Here is a 25,089-nt window from a genome sequence, read left to right on the forward strand (position 1 = left end):
ATAGAACATAATAAAATAATGATATTATATTATTTTAGTATGTTTTATTTTTATTATGTTAATAATAATTATGTTATATTATTTGATTATGTTTTATTTTTATTATTTTATTATTTCCATTCTACGTGACTTTACCGAAAGAACCAAGAAGAAGATCTTAACACCTCCTATTTTATTGCCAGAAAGGGTAAAACCTATTGTTATATAGAGGTTTTTGGGTTAGATTTGCTTAAATATAAATGTGTCGTTAAACCCCCCTGGCGGTGGCAGGGTTAACGACATATTTATTTATGTAGTCTAACCCAAACACCTGTTGTGGACTACGGAAGTTGTTGCGATTTCATCTTCCGGAGCCTTTCCCTGACAACTATGAACAGGTTTCGCGAGGGCGATTCTTCATTTATTGATCTTTTGACGTGACTCCAATGGCACATTCGGTGAAAATTCGGTGCACCGCTGTTGCGAGATGTTAACTACCTCGCCTGGTACGCAGGAGGTTGTAGGTTTGATCCAGACCCCGATGGCTGCTGTATATTTGGAGTGTGCATGTTCTCCCCGTGTGGATTTTGCTCTGGGTCCTCCGGTATTTTCCTTCACATTTAGAATCAACATCACGCGTTTTAGAGTATTTGCCTACCATAAATCTCCACATGATAAGCTACTTCGTTGAGGTATCATTTGTGGCCTGGTCGCTTCTGAAAAAGAGCTGGAAAGCTAAGTGGTAAAATAAAAAGTGTCGTTTTTAGTTTAGTTTAAATTGCTGATAAAAATGCAATACATTTATTCGGAAAACGATGTGATTTTGATTTTGACTTGAAAGATATCGGAGTCCGAAACAGTTTTGGGCGCTATTAATCGTGTTGAGTTTGAGCGGTGGAGCATTGGTTTCCACGCGGCGCCATGAACCGGGAGGAGCTGTTTTTCGATCCCAGCCACTGGTCCTGCACCCACCTCCTTCACCAGACAGTCCTGAACAGTCGTGGAGCGGGCAGGGGGAGAAGTATGGTCCAACAACCCCCTTGATTGGCACGGTGTGAGGAGACCATCAACCAGCAGTGGATCAACCAATGCTCTTCTCATTAATTTCAATGCACGTTATTTTCCATCACCGATATCTTCCTGAGCTTTTATTTCAGAGCGAAAGAGGCATTGTTCTTCTGCAAGCGCTTCATGTGAAATGTGACGTAGACTTACGGTTGTGAGTATTCTGGCAAATGTATTAATTAATTGACCCCCTTAATTATCAAGACGGCGATGGTTGCCTACGCCCCACACTCCAAGCCCTGCCAATTGTTTTTTATCGCTAGAAATGGGGGCGTGGTTTAAACAAAATTGTACACGAGATGGAATTTAATTGGAAAGGGAGCCCACAACCCCCTTCTGGGACTGTTGGAGAGCCGTGCGGTAGCGAGCAGTTTGATATCTGCGAAGCGCTCTTGAAATTACTTGCACCACCATCATCATCATTTCCCTACAGGAACGTCCGACTGGGGGGCAAGGAGCCGTGGCAGGGCAGAACTCTGAAGATGATTGTGGAGAGGCGGCAATTGCCGGGGAGGAATGAAGGGGAGAGACAGATTGATGAAAAATTGGGGAACGATTGGAAGTGGGCTCGCCCAAGGGAGGAGGCCCCTCGCTCAGCCTGGTGCTGCTCGTGGATCATCGCGTTCGACGATGCGCAGACCGTGCCCATCCAGGGTGCCTGGCTAGGGGGGGCGATGGATAACGACACCTTGAGGGACACACGAAGCGGTGGCCTCATTGACGGATTAGCGACCACGGCAAATGCCGCTATCTCAGAACCAGCAGAGATGGCTTGGAAGAGACCTTAATCTAGCAGAGAGTGAAAGTTATTTTTTCTGGGGCTTGTGATGGTGTCTGCTGCTGCTGCTGGTGGTGGTAGTAATAATGATGCCTTTTATTTCGCCAAGCATGTCATACAGAGTCTCAAGACTCTTTTTTTCAAGAGGATCCTGCACTGGTGTCTTTTGCCTTTTTCATTATTGAGTGAGGAAACTTGAGCTACTGGAGAAAAAAGTATGCCTAAAGTGAGTTCCACTTCAGAGTTTTACACGGATAAGGTGAAGAATTTATTACTCAAGTTCCATCTTATAGAAGGACCCGCAGAAGGAGTTATCCCAGAACTAATTACGAAATTATTTTAATCAACGTTTTTGGGTTTAGATCGCGTTATTTATAAATGTGTCGACGCATTTATAAATAACGCGATCTAAACCCAAAAACGTTGATTATGAATAATATTGGTCGCGAAAGCCTACGTGTTAAACTGAAATTATTTTAATTTACCTTTTTTATATCCATACACTAGAGGGCACATTTCCCTCTAAAGACGTATTCGTCACACGGCAGTCACACCCGATATTTGTGTTAATTTTCCGAACTAAAATGTAGCCAAAATGAAGTGGGAAAAACTTCATTTGAATGTTACTTATTTTTTTAAAAACATCATCTCGCTACTATTGAGAACCCAGTTTCTTCACGGCCGGATGTCTGGATTTCAACCCGGATCCAGTCGTTGCCGGCTCAGTGCTCTGACCCTTGAACTCACCCGGCCACAATAATTGAAGCCACCTTTTATGATTTATACAGTAACGAACGGTGCTTTCAAACCCTTATTCATTTTTTGCAGGCGGGTATTCGTTTCGGGCTGTTACGCCTAATTACAATTTAATGCACTCCGGAGTCACGCATTTATTTCAGCCACATTGCTCCAATTGTTCCGTTGCTTTGCATTCCTTATATTTCTGTCGCACTCCTCTTCAGCATTTTGCGCTAAACACTCGGGGCTAAATCGTTGATAATAAAACGTGACCCCCGCGTGAATGATTGCACGCCAATATGTGTATGCAATTTGGGTAAATTGGGGTGGGTGGGTGGGTGGGAGGGGGAAATGTCTTTTGTCATTTATTGAGACCCCCGGCTGAAATATTTCACCCCTTGGAAATGAGTTGACCTCGCCCAGACAAATAAAAGACCTTAGCACAAACAAGTTCTGCTGGATAAATGTAACCCCCATCACCCAAGGCCAGTCTCTTAGCCCGTCAGGGTTAGGGTCAGGTTTTAGGGTTAGTGTAAAATTGGCTCATGAGGGTTATGGTTAAGCAAACTTTTATTTTTTTGTGGGGCGCTGAGCTGTAAATAAACATTGACGGGTCACTGGTTGCACACATTTGCATTGCATGCCGGCCGCAGGGATTAGCACGGTGCGCTATGAACGTGGCAGCCTGCGTTTTAATTCTGGGGACGACGGTTGCCGTCGGTGGCGAGTGTTATTCTGTCACCGACACACGCTGGCAAGCGTGGTGACGTATCGTCAAATAACCGCGATGATCGACAGGCTTCATCCGACGGTGGACTCGCAATGGGGCTGTAAGCTATTGTTGTAGACGTCAGGTTTTTGGTGATACGTAAAAGGACCTAAAGTTGTGTTTCTTCATCCACATGTTTCTGTGTAACCATTGGCAGAGTTGGATAAACAATGCAAGCAAAGCCGTTTTATATGGACAAAAAAGGGTTTTGATGAGACTCAGGCTTTTTTTTTAGAGTAAAGGTTGTTGTGTTCACTTGATTACTTTAATCCCCTTTGTATATCTTCACATTAACATCCGGTGACTACTCTATGCACCTGCGTTGTTCGCTTGTTGAGCATCTCATTTTCACTGTTAGTTTTTTATAATTATTACCTTGGAGCAGGCGAGCCGCTCTCCAAGCGCGCGCTCCGTCTCCTGTCCGTGCGCGCTGCCGAGCGTTTCCTGCCCACCGTGTAAGTGAGACGCGGAAATGTTTTCACGGCCATCGTCCGCTCCGTCTTCTCGGGTTACGCAACCCAAGATTTGTGAGCGGAGGGAAAAAATTGAACGCGTTGTCAATCTGGCTGATGAATGCGAGGCAGGTTAGCGACTGGAGGGGGGGGTGGGTCCGGGCTCTGCCGGAAGAGAAGCCGCTAAAAAGCCAATCCGCCTCCAAAAATTCAGCGTCGCTCAATTGAGACGCTCGCTTAAATTGAGTTTTTTTTTTCTTTCAACCGCTCCCCCGCCCTCTCCTCTCTCGCTCGAGGATGTGCTGTTTGATTTAAATGACGTGGCCGCACCTTTTCGAGTTGCGAACGTCATTTAGAAAAATTGCGCCGCTCGCGAGCGAATCTTTTTGGGCAGGGCAAGGCCTCCTCTTGTCCGTGTGCCCAGATTATGGATGAGATTTTTTTGGTGGTGCTGCGTGCGTTCATGAATTCTCTTCGCGCGCACTTCCGTTGCGCGGAGGACAAATGCAAGAATCTTGCGCGCAACGGAAGGATTTGTGCGGATTTTGGCACAGCCTTAGCAGGCGGCGTTGACGATTAAAAAATATATGATTAACAGTACTGGGTTTTTTGTTCCACAGTGTTGAGGTTTTTTTTGCTTTTTTTTTTAGTTCGCACAGCTTTAATACACTTTGGTGCAGCGTTCCATACCTTTTACTTGCCTTGGTTGAAGAATACTGCCGACTGGGGGAGTTCTTTCCTGGATGCCTTGTGACTTTAGTATCATTATTGCGATAAAAAAATGTATTATGATAATAATGCCCTTTATTTACCCATGAAAGTCTCATTTAGTCGTCAATCTCTCTATCTATTAGTGTCCTGCATTGGGATATTTTTGCCAATTCCCTTTGTAAGGAGTTATATCGTGTAAATCAAAGCATGTGGGTGGTCAAGCGAGGAAATGGGGGGTAGGGCTCATCTCCGTTGGTGGCCGTGAACCTACGGTGCAAAATATTTATTCTCACCGCAGGGGGCCAGTCTGTGCATAGGATCATCACACATTGATGACGTTCCACAAATTGGTACTGATTTTACCACCTCATGAGGATGATGAGCCACCTAGCCAAGCGTAATAGGCAATAAACTCCAATAAATGATCAAGAATAGTTACAGAGTGGCAGTTGAGGAATGGAACGTGTCCGAAGGGATGTCCACCAAGAAGATCAGCTTGTGTGTGAGTGCTGGGTGGATTGTGACAGAGATGCACCTGGCGATATCACTTCGGCTCGGTGCACTGTTACTGGACATCTTTGAAAAAGAGCTTCATAGATCATCGGATTCAACCATTATATATAAAATAAAATAAAATTCTAATCAGTCACTTAGTGAGAGATAACATTGCGTCTCTACCACGGTGGGCTCGTGTACTCGCTCGCGTTAGATTGCCAAGCGGCCAATCGGAAGGGGCATAAAGCCATCGACGGCAAACTCAGCCGAGCAATCATTGCAGTCCTTTGCTTCACAAAGGAGCGGCGATTGAGCCGCGGGGATATTTGTTTCCATGCTGCCGCTACCACCTCGCTTCAGCAAAGCCACGTTAAGGCACTTTAGATGCTGACACGGAGGCCATGCGTTTTAATTGCTGATTGTCCAAGCTGCCAGCTGTTCCATTATGTATAATAAATATCCTTGCGTGTAAGTTTAAGACGCACAATAGCCAATCTTGGCAGTCGTCGAACCGTGACAAAAGGGAAGACCGCGAGTGTGATTTCAGACGGCCGTTATTAAAGCGTAGCCATGCGTGCGCCGCTGATGATGAGGCTTGCGGCGGCTTGTTGTGGTGACTGTTGCGGACCTCCAGATGTTGACTTTTAGAAGCCGAGACTGGCGGGTGATGGTGATGGCACAAGCACCGGAGCGCTCTCGCGTTAATGGAGAGTAAACGCGCATTTTCACTCACAACCGGGGTTGGAAGCAGTGCGGTGGTTGAACACGGCACGGCGTGACATCAAACGGCAGAGTGCTCCGCTCGTTAACGCCACGCAGCGGAAGCTTGCCGGCCGCAAAGTCCACCTCGGTGTGGGCCAACCACTGGCCATCTGTTGTTTGGGGTTCCATGGTGGCGAGATGTTAACTACCTCGCCTGGTATGCAGGTGGTCGTGGGTTCGATCCCGACCCTGATGCCTGTGTATTTGGAGTTTGCATGTTCTCCCTGTGGTCACGTCGATTTTTCTTCGGGTCCTCTGGTTTTTCCCTCACACTTAGAAACATGCGTTTACAGTATTTGGCTGCTAAACATTTCCACATGATAAGCCACTTCGTTGCGCTGTGATTTGTGGCCCGGTCGCTTCTGAAAAAGAGCTAATTAGCGCAGTGGGCCTTACCTGCTAAAATAAAAATAGTTAATACAGTAGTTAGTTGATAGTTGGCTTTCGACACCAAAGAAGCTTCTGCCTTTCTCTTTGGGCCAGAATCCTGCTCCGAGTTCGCTGTGGGCCCCTGAAGCGAGCCTGCGTGAGATATTTCAAAACGCTCGTTCAGTCGCTGTTTCCACGAGCGCTAATGGGACTCCCTTTTGTCTTGTCGATTCGCTCCATCACCTCGTCGTTTGCCGCGCCACTCTCCATATTCATCCGCTGGCGCGAGCGAGCGCCGTTGTTAAAATGACGATGACTTTTTTGTGTTGTGTTTGGAAACGAGCTTCTTCATTCTGTCGCTTATTGACAGCTCGTTCACGGGGGAGGCTCAACAAGGGAAGTTAATATGCTTTTCTGCATAATAATAATGTTCATGAATATATTTAAAAGTTGTTAAAAAAATTAGTTTTTGTCTGCGTGCAAACATTTATGTTGACTCCCCCCTTAGAAATAACCAAGTGTAGACATTGTGTGGTCTCATTGGATCCGGAATATGTGAAGTCAGTCCTCTTTTAGAGAGACAATGTGGAATTTTCACCATTGTTTCATAAACCCCAGCAATTAATATGCAGGCACAATATGATAATTGAGTACAGTACTTTGTAACTGGTAACTAAAGGTTCAAAATGTTACATTTTGCCTGTTAAGTATGAGATTTTAGGGCTTGCTCCCTGCCAAAATCACTGCGTACAAATTTGCATGGATTTGAATACAAGAATATTGGCTCCTTTGTTGAAAATCTCTATCGGCTTAATGTTACGCTGCCACCGCGTACGGCGGCCCATTCTTTGCAAGGGTAAACTCGAGACCCTGCGAATTCTTGCTGATGCCACTGCTGGCGGAAGGTGATATAGAAAGCGCCTCCAGAGGGTGTCGGGCCGACTCTACGACACTGGCCAGATGCCTTTGAAGAGTTGGGAGTTTCTTACAATTTTCCCCACCACACACGACCTGCCGATCGAATAACATTGGTGAATCAATTTGCTAAGAGGGGGGGGGGGCGAGGAGGGGGGGGGGGGGCGTTCTGAAACCTTTCGATTGTTTCGACTGCCTCGCCCCGGAGATCAAAACCCAAGTGAGCGACCTCTGGCTTGCCGAGTCCAGAGTGCGAACCATTGCTAACCAATTTGCCAACCATTGCACCAGGGCACCGTGAGCCGGCCATTCATTCCGTTTCACATTGCACTTCCCCGGGCCATGCGCGCCCCCGCCTGCACCCACAGCTCGCACACACACGCGGTCTCCGTGCCTGCCCCGCGTGAGAGCGCACGGTCAGGGAGGGCGCGACGTGCGTGGGCGAGCGTCGACGCCAAATTCTGATGCGCCTCCGTGGATTCCCAATCGATCGTTCTCCGCCCGGCCCGGCCCTCCTCCCGCGCGCCGATTGTTTTGCGGAACGCTGCGCGGCGGCAGGTTTGGAAAGAACGCGAGGAGGCTGCGGTGGTGGTGGCGGCGGTGGTTGCGAGCGCAAACGCACGGCATCGCCAGCGGGAGGGGGCGCGGGGAAGAGAGAGAGAGAGAGCCGCCGCAGGGGGAGAGGAAGACGGGAGTCGATGTGGAGCGGGCGAGAGAGGGGGAGAGAGAGAGAGAGAGTTGGCTGCCGACGGTTATAGAAAAAAAAGCGTCTCCCGTTTGTTGACTCGTATCGTCGATGCCGTTGGGGAATTTGCCGTGGCGAGAGAGAGCGGAGAGGGGAGGGAGTGGCCACGAGGCGACGGCGTGCGTGGCGAGCGTGTGTGCCGAGGTGTGAAAAAAAACATCTGTGGGCGGCGGAGCAGAAAGTGCCGCACGCAGAGATGGGACCGGGGTTCAAAAATTGAGGTCTTCCTGATCGTTTCTTTTAGGAGGAGCCTCCGCAGGGCATGCTGGTGGGTAGGGCGGCAGGTAGCCTCGTCTCAACGAAAGAGATTCTCTACCCTTCTCTCTTCCGTAAATATATTTTTATGTTTCTCATTAATACATGCCCATGTTGTGTATATATATGTACACGGATTTTTTTTTTTGCTAGATGTATTATTTATTGATGGCGTATTTGAGCCTGTATCCTCACCCGGCCTTCCATTTGCATAATTTTGGGCAGAGTTGCGTTGAAATGTTTGGCGTGACATCAGCAGCAGACAGCGATCGACTTGCAGAGTGGGAAAGTGGGGAAGTCTTGTGCCCCAGCGAGCTTTTCTTTTTTGCTGAGAGCGGCACAAATGAATAGATCATGGAAACTTGAAGATATATATCTCAGGCGCTGCGACTGAGTGGGATTTTATGTTTGAAAATCTTGGAGTGGGAGGTGAGTCCGTGGTTGCACACCCATGTCAGTGCACGCATATTCAGCACTCACACTTAACCATACAGACAGAGATTATATGTTTACCTCGTATGGCCTAGGGGCAAGTGCGCACCCACATACATTAACACACATACGCAGACACACATACATTGCATGCATAGACAGAGGCATTCACACAAACACAAACAAAGACACATTTCCCCCGTATAGCCTTTACAGACTTTTGAGGCAAGTGCTGTTATCGAGCACCTATGAAGCCGGCACGGCACACAAGGGGATGGGTGGCCAGCACCACGCCCGGCCGCCTTTGCCTCCCCAGTGGCGATGTTTACACACCACACCCGGTACTCATTTGGGGGCTAAGTGGATCTAGGGGAGGCCCAGGACCTGTTCACATAATCGTCACTGGTGTTGGCTATGAGCGGGAATCGGACGCAGGTAGCTGGGTTCATAGTGGGCGCGCTAGCCGCTACACTTCAGCTCCTCACACACACACACAATTCACACAGACTTTCACACACACATAGACGTTCACACACACAAACACTTTCACATACACGTACATAGCTATTCACACAAATACACACAAACATTTCCCCCCAAACACTTAGGCAGCCACATACACACAGGCTCGTGATGTGTGTCCACCCTTGTTATGGGAGTTAATATTTTCCACAGTATCACTGGCTGTGTGTGGCATTTCTCTGACCTATGCACTTGTTATTGGTGGTATGCACGCATTATTGTTTTTTTCTCTCCAAATTAATTTCACTTTTAATTATGGCTTATTTAGAAGAATCAATTTGCACCCTTGTCTTGATACATTAATTGAGTGATGTAATGCGGAGAAGTACCCTGGACACACTCGGTTTGTCCTGTGTAAATACCCGGCATAGGAATGTGGACTGTCCAGATGCTCTTTTTCGACAGCGATGGGCCCTCAATCGAGCAGAGTGACACTGTGTGACCTTTGACGTTGTGGACGTACGTTAATTGTTGAAGCTTCGCTGGTTCAACAAACGCCTGTGGTCATTCTGCCATCGCTTTTCTTTTAGGGATCCCCGCTTCCGTTGTACTGGGCAGCAAACTGGACTTGCAATCCAGAGGTCGCCGGTTCGAGCCCCTCAACGGGGGCAGTTGAAACAATAGCCCAATTGTCTCAGACCCCCACTGCCTCTGTCCACCCAGCGGTATAAATCGGTGCACCACGGTTAAGTCGATCGGCAGGTCCAGCGTGTGGTGGGGTAAATTGTCGGTAACCCGGCCTCTACCAACACGTGTGACCAGGGCGGAAGAGTAGGCCAAATGCTCTTTGAAGTAGGGGGGGGGGGGTTCTAGAGCTATCTCTCTCACTCTCGAGTGGCAGCACTTGTTCCAGCAGTGGAGTAAACAAGTACGTTCAGGGCTGCACATTTCCTTTTTTTTCTCTCTTTCTGTGTCATCTACAAAGTTGGCGCTTAAGGTAATCCATCGCGTGAATTCCTGCTGTGCCTAAGTTCACAAGGCTACCAAGGATGTTTTTATTTATTACTCCCCGGCAGATGAAGTTGATCATATTTCAGCAAAACCCTTCAGATCAATGGACCCGCACTTGTAACGTTCTTGCAACATTGACGGATGCCAATCGATGCACCGTTTGGAGGCAAAGTTATTCTTTGGGAAAACACGACGCAATCCCTGCCATGTTTTGCCCGCACGGCCAGCACTGGGCAATCTCTCGCGGCACAGACACACACAGCAACCCCCTGCTATGTTTCGCAATTATAGTCCAGGGGCTCAGGCTGTTAATGCGCGGTAACGATCAATTTAATTCGTGCCTCCTGCGTGCGTTTAGCGAAGCGAAGGGGGGGAAATTAGAGGCAGCTTCTTCTTGACTCGGCACCGCCGCGGTAGGAATCGCGAACCTTTTTTGACGAGCTCCTCATCCCCGCAAATATTGACTGGAATCTTCGAAGTTAGCGGCCGCGATGTGAGGAATGTGTGGACGGGATGGGGGGGGGGGCGGTTGGGGGGGGTGGTGCCTACGTGTGTAACAAATAATAAATCGGGAGACGCCGTGAGGGGGGGGGGGGGCGCGCTGGTTCAGCGATGCTCGGTGCCCCATGTCAGAGCCGCTGAGTCGGCGAATTCGGAGACCCTGGGTTCGAATATTGTGGGCCGCATGCCCTAAAGCTCACCTCTTCTCTATTGCCCATTCTCTCCCTGTTCCCTCCCCTCGCCCCTCCACTCCTTTACCCATCCCTCCCCTGCTGCCCTTTCCTGCTTCCTAAGTAACCCTTCTATCGCTGTCACTCGTTCATCAATCCTTGTCACACGCCTCCTGCCGTCTGAATCATTCCCTTCTGTCACCGTTTTTTTTTTAACTACGTCAAGTGTCTTGAGTGAAGGCGCTCTAAATACCGTATATAAAATTATGTTAAATTAGAAATGGGCTCTGCATCATCCGTGTTTCACTTCCCACGATGCAGTTTTGCTGCAAATGGTGAAGGTGCAGCCCTGCAATAGCTCGCTCGCGCGCCACTTCTGGCCTAAGGGGGCCTCACCGGAGGGAGCTCTGGCGAGGCACATCTAGAGCAGGGGTCCCAACCCCCAGGCCGTGGACCGGTACCGGTCCGTGGCCTGTTAGGAACCGGGCCGCACAGCAGCAGGAGGTGAGAGCGGTGAGTCCGTGCGTGGCCCGCCCATTATTTTATTATTCACCACTTCCGTCCGCGCCTCTTTCCCGCACCGCGCACTCGTCTCAGTCACCGTGTTGGTAAGCCCACAAGCTGCTAACCCCGAGTAGCCACAATGAGTAACCAAACAAACGTCGCTGGAGAGCTTCTTTGAAAAGGGGGAAAGACCCAATGATGAACCCCCCCCCCCGTCCGGTTCGTGAAAAAATTGTCTTCCACGAAACCTGTCCCTGGTGCCAAAAAGGTTGTGGACCGCTGCTCTAGAGGGTACTTGGCCTACTCTTCCACGCTGACCAGACGTCTCGGAAGTGGTGGGAGTGCCCATATTTTGCCCCACCGCACACTACCTCGACCAACAGAGTGAACCCATTAACGCTGCCTGGTGGACAGGTGGAGGGATGAGGGGGGGGTGGGTGTAATAAACTCCCACCGTCGTTTCAGCTGCAGCACCGGGAGATGAAATCGAACCGGCCACATCTGTCCGGTTTTTGCAGCGACACGTGATGATTACAATGTTTATGTAAATTTTAGTTCACAGCCAACTGCGTGGGTTTGCCGCTCCAATGGGTTTGCAGGCTGCACGGAGCGATGCCCGGCTCTTCGGTTCACGCGTTGAAGTGGGGGGAAACGATGTGTGCCGTGCCCCGAAAGGCACTTCGGAGTTCATGCTCAGTGCGGTTGACTTTGACATTTTTTTTTTTTAAACTCAATGTCTAATTCTGCAAAGCTGCTCATATGTCAATCCACAACTTTTTGGTTGTCAACTTTCCCACAGTGGCATGTGCATTCTCTAAAGATAAAGTCACTCGGTCCCTCTGTCCAATCTCTATCGGCTCTGAAGAAGGGCCAGGACCCAAAACGTTGGGCTTACTATATATTTAATTGTCATGTGAATGATTACAATTGCTATCTTCTAGAAACGCAGCTAAATGATGGATGCAGTAGCATTCTGATATGCGGCAATGTGTTTTCGAAGTACACCTTGGCAAGGCTCAGCCAGCAAGCTGACATCCCTAAAATTGTTAAGGTTCATCGCTAATACCCAAGGGGTCACAGAGCCAGTTTCGATTTTCAAGGGCTGCATAGGCGTGAGTAAGCAGCAAGTTGTAGTGCACACACACAAACACACACCGTATTCAGTAACAACTCCAGCCAGGTCCGATGCAATGCAGACAGTTGTCAGGCCTGAGCATGGTCATTGCGATGTCTGGCAAATTCCTGAATGAGTATAATTGTGCATTTGAGACAACGTGGTTTGCATTTCGATGTTTATATAATCCGAACTCCATGAACTATAATCTCTCAACGTGGTTTGAATTTCGATGTTTATATAATCCGAACTCCATAAACTATAATCTCTCTATATGTGACCAGGTAAGGCCCACTAACCTATACATCTCTTTCTCAGAAGCAACTTGACCACACTTGATATCTCAGCGAAGTGGCTTATCACGTGGAAATGTATAGCAGCCATATACTCAACACGTGTTTATAAGTGTGGAGGGATAAACCGGAGGATCCGGAGAAAAATCTACGCCACCACTGGGAGAGAGACATACAAACTCCAAATATACAGGTGTAAGGGTCTGGATCAAACCCACGACCTCCTCTATACCAGGTGGGGTAATGTGTATAACGTTGCGTGTCCGACTCGCTGGGAACTGAGGTGGATATGTTAAAAGGTCAGATTTGTGAACATTCGTATACAACGACAGTTGCAACCAGCATGCAGTGATGCCCTGCTCGGCGTGGGAGACTGATTGGTCAGGGGAGGGATACGTGGCTGTCGATTATGCGACGCGCTTGCTGTACTGGGATAAACAAACCAAAATCGTGCGTATGAGACAACAGCACGGATGTGCCAACGACCCGCTTGCTGGACTGCCACGTGACCGGTTGGTGCCCCGTAGCCCTGCAAGCCGGGCGTCACATGGGACGCGATGAGATCTGCGCGATCCACCAATGAATGTGTGCCAACCCTGCAGCAGGATCTTGTTTAAGGGGAGCGGGGGGGGCAGACATAGGAAAAACTCCGGGGAAGGGGGCACAACATCAGCGTTAAACAAACTTTGAAGCAATGTTAGCCGTTAAGCAGAATGAGCAGCGGTGGGATCTGCCGTCGTCTAATCGCGAATTCTGCTCTCTCTCTCTGCCACCCGCTGGTGTTTAATATTACAGCGTCATTTGTGACTTTAGTCTGGGAATGTAACAGGTGGGTGGGTAGTGGGGGTCGTGCCCCCCCCTCCCCATCCCTCCCCGCGTGACTCACTCTCACAGGGCCGGCACGATGCCCGCGTTTGGTGAGCTCGGACCGACCGATGTGGTGGGTGGGTTCACGGCTCGGGGCGTCGGACGCCGCCGCCGTGAACGCCGAGCCATCTCACGCTCGCCACTCTCTGTCTCTCCCCCCGGAGCCGTTACCACCGCCACCGTCCGTACCCGCGGGGGGGAGGGGGTCGGCGGCAGCTCCTCCCGAGCGGCGCGCCAATCAGCCCGCGATCGAAGATCACGCAGCGTCATGCGACGCTTGGGCTCCCGGTCCCGGTCCAAACATTTCGTTTTGTGTACAAAGTTTAAAGAGCGCGCCTTCCAACACGGGATTACCGGTCGTTGTGCGGCCGCCTCGGGGCGGGGGAGGTGAGGGGGTTGTGGACCGACGAGTAAGGAGACTTCAATGTTTTTTCGTCGGAGCTTTTGGACGGTGTGGTTGGGAAGGGTAGGGGGGGTGAACCCAGAAGGAATTTGCCCGCCGGGCGCGATGATATGCCGGTATGCGCGTATTTGCGATGGCCGCCGTATAGCACGAGTGTGGGCGCGTCTGTCTAATGGGTCGTGTTGAAGGTGGCGACTGCCGCGAGGATTTAATTCGCCGGCGATCGATCGCGGTTGGGCGCTGTGGGCTCTCGCGCATCGCGCAATTAGCATAAATACCTGTGAAGCGGAAATGCCATTAACCCCGCGACGTGACCTATCTGTATTAATTTCAGCAGTGGTCCCTCCACTCCTAAAGAAAAAATTCTCCCACCGCCGCTCCGCTATGCACCGAGTCATGAATTGGCTTTGGCTACAAGGCAAGTTTGTACAGAATTGGCTTAATTTGGTCCGCCTGGCTGTTAATGTTTAAAGTGATGGGGTTCGTAGATACGGACATTTTTACCGGCATTAAAAGCAATGGACCTGTGCCATGTGCAGGACAGTTGTTTTTTGACTCCACTGCTGGATGGTGCCTTCCCGCTCCTGTGAGGGTCGCGAGGGTTACTCGACCACGCTTCGCCGTGCGAAGGGGCGTGAGCGCATAAGTGCAGCGCAACCATGGATTTTGCTGCACTTGCCATCTGCCTCTTGCTGCGTAGCTCCAACCTGTTCGTGCCAGGCGGTCACCCACCCAAGGACTATCCAGCCTCAACCCTCCTCGGCTTTCGGAGTTTTGGAGGTGATCGGGCACATTCCAATGCGATTGGCCCGAGGCTAAAACCACGCTCAAGTTTGTTTTCAACGCTTTGACGGAGCCGTGTGGCTTCTTTTAACATCACCGTCTTGTGTAACCGGGGGGAGAGATTTGCATTGAGAGGGGGGGGGTGGGGTTTCTTTTTTTTTATTTCACCGAACGCGCCCGGGCATTTATTAAATCTCGTGCAATCTTGAAACGGTAATTCCTTTTGTAATTTCTTTGTCGTTAACGAGGAGCGGTGTTTGCGAGCGCGCCGAGACAGCTGCGATGTCCCTTTACGGCGCCTTTCCAACAAAAAAGAGAGAGAGTGCTCGCACGCGCGCGTATTCGCCGGGGCGCGTTAATTTAGAAAAACGTATTGCGGCTGCGTGTGGTTCGCCGCGACTCTGCCTCATTTTTACGCAAACGCTGTCTCGTACGCGTAAATAAAGGTTTGAAATTAAGCTGTGGAATTACCACCTCAGTTAATTGAGTCTTTTGAAATACTGTACGGCGCTTCAATAAATGTGTCGCTCTGAAACTAAATTAACAAGCTATTAAATATTATTAATTTTTTTGGGGGTGGTGGCGGGGGGGGTGGTGGGGGGAGGGTTGGGGGAAAGGGGGGGGTGTGGAGCGGTGGTGCACAGGTTTGCGCTCTGCTCTTTGATCCCAGAAACCTGAGCTAAATCCCTAGCTACAGCTGACATCAGTGTATGTATGTTGAACTTATCTTGCACCATACTTAGCCGACCGTACTAATCGGAGGTACGGGGGGGGGGGAAGGACAACAAACTCAAGCACAAAAATCAGTTATAAAAATAAAAAGAGTTTTCAATCGAGATTTGAGCTGGGCAGTGGTGGCTGTGTACGCCTGTAATCCAGCAGTGTGAGAGCGAGGGTTGATGGATCGCATAAATGTTGTGAATTCCCCTTGCCGTGGGAATCGAGAGGGGGAGCCCCCCCATACCTTGGCTTTTGAGGAGACGGTGGCACAGCAAATGTGGCCGCCGCCACCTATTCCATCTGTATGGGGTAGAGAATTGCCCCCCCCCCTTGGGCCCGGGGTTTTTCTCTGGGTGCTCCAGTTAATTTTTTTGAAATCATCTTCATATATAGAGCACCACAGAGCTTGGGCAATTGTTAGCACCGGCTCACCACCCAGCTGCCTTCGCGATTGGTTTCTCTTTGATTCCCCGGCGATTGCGTGATGCAATTTTCATGAATAACGCCACATATTTATTAAACAAGTGAGACATCGTTATTGTCAGAGTGCTTTTGAGTTCGTGTTTGCGGGTTTGTGCTGTAAAGGATCTTTTTGTTTCTTGTAGCACGACTTTTTGTTCGGTGACGTTGTCTGAACGTGTCCTGGCACCTGCCCAGCTTCACCGACGCGCCACGCCAGCCAGCGTGGTGAAGTATGGTCAAACGTGGCCAAAAGCTGATGCATTGAAATGCTGTTGCGGTTCAGCTCTATTGCAATCCATCGTTGAAAACAGAAGGAAAGTTTTTTTTTTAAGTTGAACAAATTCAACTTTTTCCCTCCGCCTTCCCACTGGCAAGTTTTCGGGAATAAAATGTCATCTGTCTCCTGGCACTCGCAAACATACACTCGAGTAAACATTTCATAATGCTTCGTTAAAATATTTGTACCTTGTTCATGACCGCGTACCTAGTAAAGAGGTCGTTGTTTTTGGAAGGCAGCATCTATGAGAATGTATTTATATTTTGTCGGGGTAAATATTGAATGTCCTCTGCGGTTTTGGAAGCAAACACGAGAAATTATTGATTTCCTGGAATATTTTTGAATCCAATTCCGCTCACATTTCATGCATGGCCTCCTTTTTTTGTTGCTTGTTTCAAACAAGCCATTATTTACGCCGGTAAATGTGGCTTTATTCACAACCTTGGTTTTAGAATTGCCGAGGTTGCATCTCGAACCTGAGGGGGACACTTTCCAAGTCGGACTTTTGAGGTCTTCGCAGTTTTAACCCAGTGGCTTGCGGAAACGGTTATGGTGTGTAGACCCCTCCACGCGAACAGAAATAACAGGTTTGTTTTTCTGCCTCTCGTCGCTTATTCATCACGCGGACTTGATAACGGATGGTTTAGTTTGATGTGGGGAAGGACAAAGCGATAAAGTTGTTTTGTCTGCGCTGTCCAGATGTCGCCCACAGAGGAGCTTGTGATATCGGTGTGTCAGTGTCACAGTTATAAACTGCCAGCACTTAAGCCTTGTGTTCATGCTACACGCTGATGCAGAGACATTCATTGGGGGCGGGGGGGGGCATTGACTCTGATGGTCACATCCCAGCCAATAAAGAATGTCACTTTTTTTTGTATTAGCATTCGTGAGGATACTGGTGGTTAAATTGGCAAGGGGTCAAAGTGTCTCGCCGTTCCAGGTCAGCGACGCGGTGCAGTTCACCGGAGCCAGTGTGGTGGAAATTCCACGTTCCTACGGCGGGGCGGCAGGCTCGTCCGTATGGATCACTGCCGTTGACGTCATCCAAAGTGGGTACTCACTTTAGCGACCCTAGAGGAGGGGGGGGAGGGAATGATTGGCCAAGAGGAGCTCCGACAAGGATTCTAACTTCCACTGAAACCCCACTTTAGGTCTGAAGCCTGCAATAGCGGACGCGTATCGCTCCACTGCTGCATGGAGTGCCTTCCCCATGTGGTCGTAGCGGTTGTTTGACCATACTTCACCATGCTGGCGCATGTGATCGGGTGAAGCTGGTAGCATAGGACTCAGAATCAGATTCTTTATTTATCCTGGAGAAATCTGATGAGCTATGAAGCTCTTTTTCACAGATGTCCAGCAGGGGCGGGTCAGAACTACTAGTTCAACAAGCAAGTGTAAATGCGTTTAGTTTTTGAAAGCTGTGTATGTGAGCTTGTAGGTAATTCATATTCTGAAGCTAATTCATCTTCATTTTCCACTGCAGCTCCCAGACTACGGAACAACGCTTTGTGTTCGGTAATGAGACAGAGACAGAGTCGTTAGAGCTTTTCAAAATCTGTCTTGAAAGCTCTCCTCTTTAAACCGGCCTTCACCACCCCCCGCTCCCCCCCCCCCCGGGGTCTGGCCGTTTACTCTGCACGTTCTGTTTAGTTCCTGCTTTCCATGCACGGCGGTGGCGCATTGGGGAACTGCAGATCAAATGCACTCTGCAAGTGTACGACATTATTATTGTTGTTGTTGTTAAAAAAAATGGTACCTTTTCGCCAGTATCAAAGTATGAAAAAATAAGAGTAGGTTTTTACCCTTTATGGCAATGGAACATTTGTGTTAAGATGTTCAAAAACAAATAGAAACTTTTTGTTGCTGCTTGTCCGGAGCTATAAATGCACCGATAGTGCGTTGTCTTTGTACTGTTGGAGTTCTCTGGCCTGACACTGGTGAGGCTGGGCCCTAAAGAAGGCTGTCTGGTGTAGACCAATCAGTTTCAAAGACGATGCTTATATTATCAGATCATGTTTATTTGCAAGTACGTGCGGTTAATGCGAACTTGATTCCTTGCAAAAGGTTTTTTTATTTGGTTATTGATTATCGTTGTCTTAATTCCCGTAACGTTTTGTACAAGTGTTTGTAGCAAGGCACCAATTGCAGTACTGCGTGCAAGGCACCCGACGGTCAATGCACGAAGGTCTGTACGTTGAACTTCCTTCGCACCGTATGCAGCCAACCGTGCTAATCGGAGGTGCGGGGGAAGGACTGCATACTAAACGCAAAAAGCCGTTAAAAAAAAATGAGGCTGCAATCTGGATTTAAAAGTACATGGCTCCAGAGGCTTCCTAATATCGGAGGGAAGAGCGTTCCAGGTGGCCGCAGAAGCGCATCTGTCAGCGCGTGATGCACAGACCATCTTAGTTTGACTGTTAGCCAAAAGCCGCTGCTGCGAGAATGAACGGAGTTTGCGTGATGCTTTATGCTCCTTGACCGGATCATTTGTGGTAAGCACTTTGTGTGTAATGAGTGCATGCCTTCACATTAATGCAACGTGACTTTACATGATTGATTAGCGTTACTTACAAATCACCATGTTGCCCGCATTGTTTGTATTGTACAGAGAACATTTTTTTTTAATATACCTTTATAAATATAATTCGCTCACCCATTCGCCCATATGTTTGGCAGGGGTCTAAGGGAAAACCTCCCGAGAGACAACAGGCCGAATCTGCTCCTCTGTGTGGCGCGCAAAAACACAAATGGCAGCGGCGAGGGGAAAGCATTCTGGGGGGGGGGGGGGGGTGAACGACGACTGTCCAAGGTTAGATGCTGCAGTCAGGTGGTGGCCTTCCGGAAGAACAAAACAAAGCGGAGACAACTCAAAGCAGAATCCTCTTTGTTTTAAGTTTCTGCGTGGGCACCCAGAGACCCTGCGCTCAGCGCCCGCCACAGAAGGCGAAGCAGCATTACTAGAGTGCTGTGTGCAAGGTTCAAGGCTTCTCAGGCTAATAAAATACAGTGCGTTCTTATTGTAATCCGTGGCAGTGATGAGATGGCTGGATGGTTTGGGGGTTTGGGGGTGGGGGCAGGAAGAGTAACTGAGCTGAGATCCTGGGTTCGACTCCAGGTTTCATTGAAGATGGTCTCAGCCCGGTCACCAGTGACCCCAATAAAACAAAACAAATTCAGACAATTTTTACTTAATTCGATAAAGATTCCCGTCTGAATATTTAAAAATGTTGATTGACTGCCAAGCAATGCACTTGTTTCTGCAATTATGCTGCGTGGGTAATTTGCCTCATTGTGATTGCAAAGAAAGAGGTCACTTGAAGGATCTTAGGAGGGGCTTTGAGATTATCTTCCATCGGCAGGCTTCTAACACTGAGTGATGCACTGCTCACTCATCTGAGTGATTAATGACGCACTGCTCACCTGTATGAACACAGAGTTATACGACATGAAACCAATAGCACCACTGGAATATAATTTGGAATAATATTTATTTTATAAAAGATATATATATAAAATAAAAATACAGAAAATGATCCCTATCAGGTTTTACAAAGTCTGGCTTGCTTGGATTTTCGATGAGCCCTCTTCATCATCGTCATCATTGCCATTGTTTACATCACCGCCTACACACTCAGGTTTTGCGCCCTGTAAACAGCTTCGCCCAGATACATTCAGTGGCAGCCCAACAACACAGTGATGATTTAATCAACGAATGTTGAGGAATGGACAGTCTTATCATCATCGTCGTCATCATCACCATCGTCTGCGATGGTGTACCCACTGCTGGATTGACAGCCTTCCCATGCCACAGCCATCCCTCAGAGTGCGCCGCGCCGCTGCCATCCATCTCGCTGAGCAGGGCTCGGGCAGAACACGTCGCGAGACGAGATGACGCCCGTGGATGAGAGAGGCGACACAATGGCGGACAAAGGAGAGAGCGCGTTGGAAAGGCCGGCCGCTGCCGCAGGGATGGAGGGAGCAAATGAGATCAGTCCAACAATGCAAAAATAATAATGTCATTGCCATGAAGATAAGTCCGCTTTACACCGTGCACAATGGGCACAAAGTCCACAGAGGATCGAGCATTACCAAAACTAATTGTGGAGAGTGTTGGCGTACGGCCACAAAACACGTGGCAGTGATCCTTGCAGCAAAAATCAGCTTGAACTACAAGGCCGATTTTCTACCAATATGTGTGATTGGCTTTGGAATATCATAATCCTCGTGAGCCCCCTTTGCCTGCTGTGTTCGGTGCACAGTTGACAGGTTGATTTAGAGACTGATCAAGAAACTACAAAAGTGTGGAGGGGTGGGGGTGCTTCCCAAATGTCAGGCTTTTTAAAATCCTGAACCCATTGGGGGCTCAATGGGTTCAGGATATTGCTGTAAAGTCACGGCACACCCTACTGCTGTGAGTGGGCAGTGCCACAAAAACTTGGCACACGGGAAGATCTTTCGTGTCGACCTGTCGGTGCGTAATGCTGTTAGCGGGAACCTTTTAACGTTGAGTGGTAAACAAACGGGGGCATGGTGTGACCAACACTGAAGTCACGCTCAGTCACCTTTGTCTGCCCCCAGTCTTGATTTTTAAACACCGAAACCAAGTAGTCGTTCGAAGATGAGGTAACCAAGGGGAGGCCTGGACTGGTGCAGCTATCACACACCAGAATTTAACTCTGGTTTGTTGGGTTTCTGGCTCGGCGCACTGAACACTACAGCACTCCCTGACCTACATCCGTTCACCCAGACTGTCAGAAAATTTCAGATGGCACAGAATTGATAATGTAGCTGCAGGGCTTAATCAAATTGCCGAGGATAGATTCACATCAAATAAACTCTACAACAAACTAATAGCCTCACAGTCACTCTGGCAGAAATGCTGCCAATCCATGTATTAATATCACACATTGATAGAATCAGTTTTTCAAGCGAATCAATCATTATCTCATATTGAATTGGATGTGAAACCCCATTGAGTTATCTGATCTATATTGAAAAATAGCTACCTAAGAGTAGTAACAATGATACTGTTTTATTGAGTCCTTTATCAATCAATCTATCGTTGGAATAGACAACAGCACTCACCCCACGGACCAGAGACATCGCTGAGCATCAAACTCAGACGGGCCATCAAGAGACTCAGACTCTCTTGCAAATGAAATCCGGGCCACTAAAGCAATGCCAGTGAATGCATGATTTTTGCGTGCCTTTGTTTCCCCCGCAATGGACGAAATACCCGTGGACAATCTCACAGAGCAGTTGATGGACCCTAGGTGTCGGAGAACGGTTGGACAAGAGATGTACACAAACGCCCTCTGAAAAGTCCTTCATGCGGACGTTTCTATCGTTACGTTGGAGGTGCGCACTTGAGGTTGCTTTAAGTCTCATGACGGTCGAGCTGATGCAAAGATGTTTTTAATTTTCTCTGCTGTCATTCATCCAAATGAACTGATCATCTAAGCCAGTCACGTGTAAATGGGCTGAAACCATCGACTCGCTGCACTGAGAACTCGGCTGAAACCCAAATTCGAGCCCGCGGATTTCAGCGATGCCGTCTTGACGCTCTTTTCTCAAACAAATTTAATATGTGAATGGAAAAATAACAGAGTTGGCTTTTTTAGAGGGCCGTCTTATCGTAGGAAATGGATTGAAGAAGAACAGGGTTCGCTGTTTAGTATGCACCACAACACAACCCTCGCTTATCCACAAATTCAATTTGAGTAACTTTTCCTGCCACTTTTTTATGACATTGCTGCGGCCTTCTGAAAGTGCGGCGTCTTTTATTGTAGTTCACAATTTATTTTTCCCGCCAGACTCCAGATTATTTATCCATCTCCTGCTTTGTACGCGGCAAATATTTGAAGATGTTTTCATATACAGGATGTGCGGTTTTGTACGAATGTTTGTTCGTAAGCGTAAATACAGCCCCGTGCATTTCAGCCACCGTCCTGCTGTGAGGCCAGGTGCGGGTGGTTGGCACGTGATCGCAATGCAAAGTTTTGGAGATGGGGTTGGTGGATTGCTGTGAGAGCGGTGTGAGATGTTGCATTGCGGAGATAATGTGGAGCGTGGTAAGGCAAGTAGGTTGCCGGCCGACTATCTGTGCAAATTCTAAGTGGTGCTTGTGTCTCTCTTGTATTAATTAGTTTGCTCTGAGCACTCCAGTTTCCTCACATGAGAAATAATACGAACAAAAATAAACTTCATCATCCGAACAGAATGTGGGGAATCCTCCTGCAAATGAGTCCTGAGACTCAGCACGACTTTACTGCGTAATGAATTGTGTCATTAACTTTATAACTTTTATGAGGAATTGTCTTTGTCATGGCTCAACACAGACGCTACCATTCCAGCTGTTGTTCAGATAAGATAGCCTTTATTTACGTATAAAGGTTATCTGGGGCGGACATGTGTGGAAATAGGAACGGGGGGGGGGGGTCGAAATCCACCACGCGTACGACAGGGAATAGTACTCAACACTGTCGTCTCCTGGCTACTCTACGAGAATCGGCTGTCCGCCATTCAAATACTAACCGAGCTCAGTTAGTATTTGAATACTCACCGAGTATTTGAATACTAACCGAGCACATTTCGGGTCGCAGCCACGATCATTGTAGAGAACATTCGTGAAGGTGGATTCATTATAAATGCCTGGGACTCAGGAGACAGAGCCCAAGGCATCTTGTCTGCAAATCAAAATAATATTTGGGAGAAACATCCAAAGCCGGTCTGTGGCAGCTGCCTTGTTCCATGCTGTGGCTGTAGGCGGTAATGTGTTACGAGTTTAATAAATGAGCCAATTTTTTTTTCTATTTGCATCATAAGAGGTTTGCAATCGTGGGTGATGAACATGTTTTGTGGCAGGCGCGGTTCGTCCTCTAGGAGCGTTAGGGTGCCGCCCCACCAAGCAGCTGGAGATGAGAAATTATTTTTCTAGTAAAAATGCTTTTCTATAAATAGTTTTTTTTGTGTGAAAAAGAAAAAATATATAATTATGATTTGAACGTGAATTGCCTAATGAAGGTAACATTTTGAATTGTTCATATTACAAACCGCTGTAGCACTGCGGTCTGATTTGTGTCTGGGTGGCTGTGAAGGCAATGACTGAAGGGGGTTCAGTCATTGCTTCTCACATTGTGGCCACGCCGCTTGAGACCCAATCAAGGGCGGTGAAGAAGTCGCCCGCGGCTGCAATGAGAGACGATGTCACGGCGCGAGGTTGCGCTGTGCGAACACCGCAGGTCACGGCCTACAGGTGGATGTAGGACGGCGTGTGGCTGGTACGGTGCGGTACGCGGTGTCTTGATTGCCGTGGCTAATTTGTTGAGCCGTGTCAGCTGATCTGCAATTGTTCTTTCGGCTTTTGGCAGTGCCAACGGGGTTGTGTAGTGTGGACTTGAGGGTCATGGGGACAGCATTTGAGTGCTTTGTTGTTTTGTCGATTTGTTTATAAATGCCTACCGTTGGTAGATACGAGAGCTGTATCACTCTCACGGGAAGGCCGATAACATGACGAGGTGTTTCTTCACTACGACGCTCTCTTGTCAGCAGAGGTCACTCACAACAGCCCCACCTGGTGGAGACGCCACGAGCCGCCACTGTTTCGTGGTGAATTTGCTCCCCGTGAAATTTTTTCAGTGTGGGAGGGAAAAAAAACCATTCAGGAAGATTGTTTTGTGTGGATGCCACACTTAACGTTAATACGCAAAACTAATTTGTGAAGCAGTATTGTCCTGCATAATTTCACCAAGGCCGGTTTAAAATAAATGCATATTAACTAATAGCATTCCAAGCATAATTACCATAATAATTATCCGCAATAATCGTTTCCTCTATCTGCATGTTAATTAGCAGTTTAATTATCATTTATAGACAGGTTTGGTCTGACATTTTCAATTTTAGTTTCACTCAGGGGAAGTATTTAATTACCCCCTTACTGTCGTGTGTGTGTGTGTACATGTGTGTATACATATAGTGGGGAGCGGTAGTGTAGCGGTTAGCGCGCTGCGCTATGAACCTGGCGACCCGGGTTCGATTCCCGCTCACGGAACACACCAGTGACGATTATCTGAACCGGTCCTGGGCCTCCCCTAGGTCGACTCAGCCTCAAGTGAGTACCTGGTGCGGTGTGTAAACATCGCCACTGGGGAGACAAAGGCGGTCGGGCGTGGTGCTGGCCACCCACCCCCTCGTGTACCGTTCCGGCCTTCACAGGTGCTCGCTAACAGCACTTGCCCCTACAGTCTGTTAAGGCTATACGGGGGATCTTTGTATACATATATACAAGGGGAGCTGTGGTGCAGTAGATAGCCCTGCGTTGTAAAACCGGCGAGCCGAGTTTTATTCCCACTCACGACGAGTAACAGTGGCAAACATTTGAACAGGTCCTGGGCCTCCCCGAGATCAACTCGGCCTTAAACGAGTACCTGGTGTGGTGTGCAAATATCAGCAACGGGGAGACAGTGGTAGCCGGAAGTGGTGCTGGCCACCCACCCACTCGTGCGCTGTGTCGACCTTCATAGCTGCCCCTTGCTGGCAGCACTTACCGCACCGTGCTAATCGCGCCTCCGATTAGGACGGTTGGCTACGCACAGCGCGATAGAGGTGCAACATACATTTCGGGGGGGGGTCTTCATCTTCGTGTTTGCGCGTGTTAGGCCATGCAAGTGTTTGTCTGCTTGTGACCAGCATCTGTGTGTGTGCCTCCGTGCACACGCGCATGTGCATTTGCCACCATGAATCATGGAAATTCATTGATGCTCGAAGGAGGTGAACCGTTACTTGCCTCGTATTTGTTCTGTGTAATAAGGTAATTTTTTTTACGGAAGTTATTTCTTTATTTTTTTTCAATGCACATTATCAAAATAGAAATGTATTGTAGACGGCCGTGAGCCAAAGGCATTTGCCAAGGGGGTTTTTAGAAAAAAAGCATTAATGTTCATATCCGTTCGCACGCATGTGAGAATTCATTCAGAATAAAATCATTAATTCGCAGACAAATTCAAATGTTCAAATTATTCGGCCGCTCACATTTATACGAATCGAGTCAATTGTAAT

The 25,089-nt window shown here is 48.4% G+C and overlaps 1 long non-coding RNA gene across 1 annotated transcript in view; it reads left to right on the forward strand.

Annotated features, from left to right (window-relative positions):
* The window catches only part of LOC144946606 (uncharacterized), a 205,776-nt gene that overhangs the window by 180,198 nt on the left and 489 nt on the right, over positions 1–25,089 (forward strand). The window lies entirely within an intron of this gene.

This window comes from Lampetra fluviatilis, chromosome 41 (genome assembly GCF_964198595.1).
Source record: "Lampetra fluviatilis chromosome 41, kcLamFluv1.1, whole genome shotgun sequence".
Taxonomy (NCBI): Eukaryota; Metazoa; Chordata; class Hyperoartia; order Petromyzontiformes; family Petromyzontidae; genus Lampetra; species Lampetra fluviatilis.